A 9,267-nucleotide genomic window follows, 5' to 3' on the forward strand; every position below is an offset into this window, starting at 1 on the left:
ATGATATTATTATTCATAATATTATGGAAGATGGTGTTGTTGTTACTAATGTTGTGAAGTGGTCGTGGTGGTGGAAATGTTGAATTAGGTGGAAGTGGAACTTCCAGAAATGTAATATTTGCTAATTATTAAGAAGATGTTTCATCTGGGACAGAGTTTGATGATGATACTCAAGATACCGATGAAGAAGATGGTGATGATATTGTTGGTGATGGTTTTACTAGAGCTTTTGATGTTTGAAGCCATTAGCATATATGCTTTGTGTTTTTTTCTTCATGTAGTAGCCAATTGACAAGATTTTAGTACTTTAAGTCTTTAGTTAACTACATATACTTTGCTATTTTTTTGTTTTATTGTCGATTTTTTTGCTAACAAATTTACTATGAAGTATGACATTTAAGTTTTAACGGTAATAGGTGTTCTATTATATAAATTTGTGTCATATATGAGGAATTTAAAAGTTTAAAAATATAGGATTGTGTAATATATGTGTCACTTATAGATTTTTGAAAGTAGTTTTAATTTTTCATAGACTCGTACGAGTTTACGAGTCGAGTCTGCGAGTCGAGTCTACGGACCCTTTACGAGTCTGAGTAGACTCGCGAGTTTAACAACCTTGTATATTAGCATCATTCAATTACAATTCAATCATCATCATCATCATCATCATCATTAAATAACATACATGTATCCGCATCAATCATCAACATCAATAAGAAAGAACATACATGTATCCACATCATTCCAAAACAAATCAATCATCATCATACAATTCTCATCTTATATTGTCACATTTCATCATATATGTCAACAATACGCCATCCATCCAACAGACAAGATATTCACATCATACTCACATCATACTCACATAATCACAAAACTATCTCATAAGCTTCATCATACCAACAAACAAATCATCATATGAATCATGTTTTAAACATAGCTTGTATCGTTACATCTCATCATATATGTCCACAACACAACATTCATCAAAACAAGCAAAATCATGGTTTTAAAAATAATTTCGAGTTACTGCTCATTTCATCATCCTAGCATAAAGAATACTTCATAAGCTTCATCCTGCTCGAAACGGCACTTAAAACAGGCCAACGGTTCAAAAGTTATGCATCTTTAAACTTTTCCAAAAACAGCTGTCACTAACAGCACGCGGCGCAAACAAAGTTCGCGGCGAGAACTGAGCGAACCAAATCTTCTTTAGCTTTCTACCAAGCAGTTCGCGGCGCCAACCTACCTTTGCGGCGGGAACTGGCAAAAGTCAGAGATCTCATAGCGATTGACATTATTACAGGATTTATCCCAAAATCCCCAAAACCCAATCAAATTATGTCATGAACCTCAAATACCACAATATAAGCCACATACATGTTATAACACAAATATAACACACAAAGAGGATCATTTAATCATCATAACAATCATATAATCATGCAATTCATCAAATGATACAATTCCCCTCAAAATCATCCCCAAACCCCAATCTAGCATATAACCAATTGACACAAACAATGCATCTAATTAGTCCTATTATTTATAATACGATAAAAGATGTTAACCAGAAGAGTCCTCCCTTACCTTAGCCAAGGATCTTGATTAGCCCTCTTCCTCTTCTGTTCCTCTTTCACGTATCAGCTCTTCTACTCTTCTGCTCCTCTTTCACATCTATTTTCCTTTTTCCCTCAATTCCTTATTTTTATTAAAATAGTTTTTAATTTAGTAAAAGGCCTGATAACATAGCACCCCCTCTTTACTAACACCACACTTGGCCCAATAGCCTATCTCATAGTTCTTTCCAAATAAGGCCCAATAGCCTAATAACAGAATAGAGTATCGTCATAGACTCTAAACTAGCGTTCCCCAGTGTTACAATATCAGAGCATGACACTGACGCTATACTAACACACTGACTTATGAGCTAATCCTTACCAAGTCGAAAGCCCCTGTCCTCAATTTGAAAATATTAACAGTAAGGGCGAGTCTCATTCACAATTAACAAATGTTATCGAATCATAAACAATAACACATCATAGTCACATTATTCGTCCAATTTCATTATATTCATATTGTCAGGCAGTACTCGTCAACACACAACAACCAACATAATACATTACCAAAAGACAACACCATAATTCATCCAAACAAATCATAATAATCATGCATATGCAATGAACTGACACTATGCATGTGGTACCAACATCATCAATGGGATTAACCCACCGACCGATCCAACATCATCAAGATACGACCCTGCCAGCACAAATTCCGCACAATGGGAATTATGCCCTTCACTGAATCCCCACATCATCAGGATTCAGCCCTCAACAATTGATTATGAATGAATGCAACATATATAACATACTTATACCATCATCATCATCATCATCAAGTATGTTCATATATATTAGCATCATTCAATTACAATTCAATCATCATCATCATCATCATCATCATTAAATAACATACATGTATCCGCATCAATCATCAACATCAATAAGAAAGAACATACATGTATCCACATCATTCCAAAACAAATCAATCATCATCATACAATTCTCATCTTATATTGTCACATTTCATCATATATGTCAACAATACGCCATCCATCCAACAGACAAGATATTCACATCATACTCACATCATACTCACATAATCACAAAACTATCTCATAAGCTTCATCATACCAACAAACAAATCATCATATGAATCATGTTTTAAACATAGCTTGTATCGTTACATCTCATCATATATGTCCACAACACAACATTCATCAAAACAAGCAAAATCGTGGTTTTAAAAATAATTTCGAGTTACTGCTCATTTCATCATCCTAGCATAAAGAATACTTCATAAGCTTCAACCTGCTCGAAACGGCACTTAAAACAGGCCAACGGTTCAAAAGTTATGCATCTTTAAACTTTTCCAAAAACAGCTGTCACTAACAGCACGCGGCGCAAACAAAGTTCGCGGCGAGAACTGAGCGAACCAAATCTTCTTTAGCTTTCTACCAAGCAGTTCGCGGCGCCAACCTACCTTTGCGGCGGGAACTGGCAAAAGTCAGAGATCTCATAGCGATTGACATTATTACAGGATTTATCCCAAAATCCACAAAACCCAATCAAATTATGTCATGAACCTCAAATACCACAATATAAGCCACATACATGTTATAACACAAATATAACACACAAAGAGGATCATTTAATCATCATAACAATCATATAATCATGCAATTCATCAAATGATACAATTCCCCTCAAAATCATCCCCAAACCCCAATCTAGCATATAACCAATTGACACAAACAATGCATCTAATTAGTCCTATTATTTATAATACGATAAAAGATGTTAACCAGAAGAGTCCTCCCTTACCTTAGCCAAGGATCTTGATTAGCCCTCTTCCTCTTCTGTTCCTCTTTCACGTATCAGCTCTTCTACTCTTCTGCTCCTCTTTCACATCTATTTTCCTTTTTCCCTCAATTCCTTATTTTTATTAAAATAGTTTTTAATTTAGTAAAAGGCCTAATAACATAGCACCCCCTCTTTACTAACACCACACTTGGCCCAATAGCCTATCTCATAATTCTTTCCAAATAATTCCACAAAATACCGAATAATTCTAAATAATAATTTAATTTCCGATTAAATTAAAATTAGAAAATATGGGGTGTTACAACTACCACTAGGATTACGTCAAATTGAGAAAATATATTGTGTATCTGAGTATCTCTACTTGTCTCTTCAAATCCTTTTGTTTGTTTTAGCTAGTTTGGATTAGCTTTAAGTTTAAGAGAGCTTCTCAATTAAATAGATTTAAGGTTCTTCACTTGCAAAATGTTCTTTATAAACTTAAGCTAAAATTAACTCACAAGTATATAATTCTTAGAAACTGAAATTAACTGAAATTAAATATATATAATTATGAAATATATAATATATATAATTCTTTGTATCTAATTTAACTTTCATCTTTTGTATGTGTATGTCTCTCAGTCTCTCTCTTACTATTAGAGGCAATATGGATTTTATTCAAAGAAATGAATGATTGAATATCTCTTTTCTCTCTAATTGAAGTTACTCTATTCCCCAAAATATCTCTTTTACTTTTTATTGTTTGAAATACTTGTGACCATTATTGTTTGAATATCTCTTTTCTCTTACTATTAGTTTCATCGAACTGTGAACATTAGTTTGGAGTAGTATCAATTAATAGTTTTCAAACATTGATTTTCTTTTTGTTCTAACGTTATATTGAAGTACGAACTTTGTCTATTGTTGCAGAAAAATTCACCTAATTCATTGAAATAACATTTACACTCAAGATGAATACTTGTGGTTTTGGAAAGCGTGTGGTGCTAGATGATGATGAACTTCAAATTTTAGAAATTCCTCCACCACAAGTAAATCAGCCTCAAGTGGAAAATCCACCGGATGACATTAAGGCACCAAGGAAAAAGAAAAAGAGGGCTTTAACATATGATGTGTGGAACCACCTTGTAAATATTGGTATCGATACTGATGGAAAAGAAAAGTGTCAGTGTAAAGGTAGTGGTTCTATTTTGGGTTGCAAAGCTACCGGTGGAACCACTCATTTAATTCGTCATGTTGATTCTTGTAAATTTCTTGTTGAGAAACATGGTGATGTTGGTGATATGCTTCTTGATATGGAAGGAAGATTGAAAAGAAAAAGTTTGATCAAAAGGTTAATCGAGAAATTATAGCTGAAATGATAAGTAGACATGGTGCACCATTTAATATGGTTGGGAGGTCTTTAGAAAATATAAAAAATTCTTGAATGAGGAGTGTAAGTGGATTTCTAGAAATACCATTAAAGCTGATGTAATGGAAATATATAAGGTTGAGAAAGAAAGGTTAAAGTCACAACTGGCCCAAATTTCAAGGAGAATTTGTCTCACCTCTAATTGTTGGACTTCATACACAAATCATGGCTACATTTCTTTAACTGCTCATTTTGTCGATGTGAATTAGAAGCTGAATAGTAAAATTCTTGCATTTGCTCATTTGAAACCCCCACATTCAGGACCCTAACTAGCATTGAAAGTGATGGAACTCTTACGAGAATGGGGCATAAAAAGAAAAGTTTTTTTCTCTCTCTTTAGATAATGCCTTAGCAAATGATTACATGCAAAACTATTTGAAAGAGCACATAGGATTGTCAAGTAGCTTGTTGCTTAATGGAGAGTACTTTCATATTAGATGTTGTGCACACGTTTTTAACCTAATTGTTCAAGATAGATTGAAGGTAGCAAGTGATGCATTGCATAAAATTAGATAAAGTGTGAATTATGTGAGGGTATCGAAAAGTAGATCAATTTAGGTTTTTCATTGTGTTAACAATGTTGATGGAATTGATACATCAATTGGATTGAGGACGGATACCCCCACTAGATGGAACTCCACTTACATCATGCTTGAGAGTGCTATAAATTATCAGCTTGCGTTTCATAGCTTAAGTTTATGCGATCCAAATTACAAGTTGTGTCCAACTACTGTTGAATGGAGTAGAGCGAAAGCAATGTGTGGATTTTTAAAGCCGTTTTACAATATTACAAATTTGATATCTGGATCTTCCTACCCAACATCAAATTTGTATATAAGAGAAATATGGAAGATAGAATGCCTTTTGAAGTCAAATTTGATAAGTGATGATTTTGTGATCAAGAGTATGATTATAAAAATGAGAGAAAAATTCAACAAGTATTGGAGTGAATATAGTACAGTATTAGACTTTGGGGTTATACCAGATCCAACCAATAAGCTCAATTTCTTGACATTTGCATATCAAAAAATTGATCTATTAGAAGCTGAAGAGAAGGTGGAGAATGTCAAGAATAAGTTGTCTAGGTTGTATGAAGAGTGTGTTAAAAATGGTAGTCATTCTTCTAATGCAAGATATTCACACCAAGCACATTCTTCATATGGAGGAAGAAACTCAATGATGCCTCAGTCACTGTATGTATGTGAAGTAAGTTTATTTATCTAACTTTCATAGTTTCATACCATACTTTAAGTTTATATAATTTTTAATCAATTTATTTTCATTTGGTAGGAGTTTGAAGAGTTCAGAAGTCAAACAATTAATGTTGCGGGAACATTTGATCTTGATGATTATTTAGTCGAATAAAGGCTTCCGCCAATATGTGGTTTTGATATATTAGCTTTTTGGAAGAAATGAAGTCGAAGATGTCCCGATCTTGCAAAGATAGCTTGTAATATACTAAGCATTCCAATAACCACTGTGGCATTGAAATTTGCTTTTAGCATTGGTGCTAGAGTTTTGAACAAGTATAGAAGCTCTTTGAAAGATGAAACGGTTCAAGCTCTCATGTGCTCACGTAGTTGGCTGCATGGTTTTGTAGGAATGATATTTAATTTTAGAATAAAGACTTCTCGATTTTAGAATGCGACACTAGCTAAGTTATATGATATGTTATTCTTTGTAGAATATGATAGTGACAGTGATGAAGATGAAGATAAGAAAGAAGTCATTAGTTCAGAAGGACCAAATCAATGATAGTGAACAAATGTATGTTTATCAAATCCAAAGTTAGTTTACTAGTATATTTGGTTCTCCTGGGTCAATGTTTTGTGAAAAGCTTTGACTGTTTTGCTAATATATTTTACTACATGTTTTTTTGATGTAGGTTATGTTTATCTTAATGGTTGTCTCTAACAGTGTTGGGTTTGTTGTTACATTTCCCCTGTTTTCTGTGTTTTCTTTCTATTAGTTATTTAGTAGTGGATGATGATTGTTTATTCATATTACTTATGTTGGAAAACAAGGATATTATATAAGGTTCAACAAGTCTTTTATTGTTCTCTTTAATCAATATATAATTTATGTCTACTACTACACCCATAGTTGCTTGTAACTGAAATATTTGATAATCTGGTATTTTATTTATGGCTTCTCTTTGAACTATGTTGGTAATACCTTCCACTTTTTATAACTTCTTTTAGAGTAACATTGGTTTTTGTATTCATATTTTTTGTATGCCGATTGGTCGCATGTTTTTAACTTTTTTCTAGTGGCAAATGTTTGAGAATGGATAATAGTGTCATATTTGGAAATTGAGGATGATTTCATCTTGTATCTCAGGGTTGGAAGACATGTCGTGAACCTTAAGGCTGCAACTAAGAAGGCTTTTGGCGGTGATGGAGATGAGGAGGATGATGATTAAATAATCTATGTCTGATGTTTTGATTATAACACGTGCCTTACTTATGTTGTAGACTTTTTAGATATTAATTTTATAATTTTTACAACCTTTGTTTCTGTGTGAGGAAATCTATGCTTGCTTTATAGATATTTTATCAAGGTGCTCCTCTAATTTTTTTTAAATGTTGAAATTTCTAAACCAAGTGATTATCTGTATGACTTTCTCTGCTTCCGCAGGAAACCATTGTTATTTTAATGGTTAGAATATCAATAAAATTACTCATGTCACTCTAATTGTTATATAATATGTTTAGTTTTTTAAATAAAAAACATTACTTTTTAATTTTAAAAATATAAATTTAAATATAAACCGGGCTGGCCCGAAAAACCGTAGCCCATAAGGTCGAGTTTGGTCAACCAAATTGTGACCCGTCTATAAATCGGCCATATAACCCGGCCCGCACAAATCCCGAGCTCTATTAAAAACTAACATCTAAGACCACCTCCAGCGGAGGTTTTTCAACCAGGTTCGCCAGCGTGGCATGTTGCTTTTACTTTTTAAATTGTTCCAAGCTGGCAAACGGATCAAAGAGATCAACCGTTCTTACATTTATTTTTATATTAAAAAATTCAAACTAGCCAATATTTTTATATTATAAATTTTAATATGGATAAAATATTAATTTATAAAATAAAGTTGTAGGACCCAATATGAATTCTTCAAAGTTACACCGTTGGAGTAAAAAATTAATTGAGTTGCTTTGAATTGACGTGACTTAATAGGTCCCACAAAGAACCCAAAAATGGGTTCACGGTTGGAGATGCTCTAATAATAAAAGAGCTCATTCTATATCATCTAACTATATCAAATAACTAGCGGGATACCCGTGCGTTCGCACGGGTACTACTGTGGACTGCGAAATTGTCACCAATTTATTATGAGAATTTAAACAAATTAAAAAAATTAAAATATTATTAAATAAAATAAAATATAAATTAGAATATAATTGTATAAGTTATTAAATACAACTTTTAAGAAAAACTTTTAAACACATACTTTGTAAAAAAAATAACTATGAAAAATAGAAAGTGTTGGAAAATTAAAAACCTCAGGTGAACACTCCTGTACCCTTGAATTTAATTGGGTATCGATACCCACGTCCAATTAAATAGTAGAATTCATGGCCACACCACTTATTTATTTTATTTTTAAATAAATTAAAGTTAAAATACAATTTATACTAAAGGTACACAACTTAAACTCATGGGTACCAAAAAATTTAGCAAAAACGTTATTTGTCAATTTGTTTATAATAGTATAAAACAAAGAGTGTTATGTTTTATTTAGAGCATCAAAGGTATTTATAGACCGGAAAAGTAAAAAAAAAAAAAAAAAGGATCAACCTTACTGCATAGCAGTGTTAGTAATAGTTAAATATTGGTTTTCCAAGCTAGTAGTGTTGGTAATAGTTAAATATTGGTTTGCCAAGCTAGTCTAGATCTGATAGGTTAGTATCCCAAATAAATTAGGTTTTGATTTTATTTACTAAAAATGTACTTTGAGATAGTAGGATCTAATGTATCTTTGAAAGATTTTATTTTATATATATATATATATATATATATATATATATATATATATATATATATATATATATATATATATATATATATATATATATATATATATATATATATATATATATATAAATAATTTAATATAAAATTTAAAAATAATCCTTGAAATAGAATTAGATTGAGATTTTGTTTGGCAGTGAGACTTTTAACAGCATATTATTACATTATTCATTTAATTTTTTCTCTGATTCACTAATTATTTTTTTAATTGAAATTTAACTGAATAATTTCCCATTGTATATTTATCATTATATATATATATATATATATATATATATATATATATATATATATATATATATATATATATATATATATATATATATATATATATATAGAAAAGTCCAATGCACAATATATCTCATTACTAATTATAAGTTCATTCATTCAACACAAAAAGCTAATTAGATAACACTGGTTTTGATTAATAGC

Source organism: Vicia villosa, linkage group LG1 (assembly GCF_029867415.1).
Source record: "Vicia villosa cultivar HV-30 ecotype Madison, WI linkage group LG1, Vvil1.0, whole genome shotgun sequence".
Classification (NCBI taxonomy): Eukaryota; Viridiplantae; Streptophyta; class Magnoliopsida; order Fabales; family Fabaceae; genus Vicia; species Vicia villosa.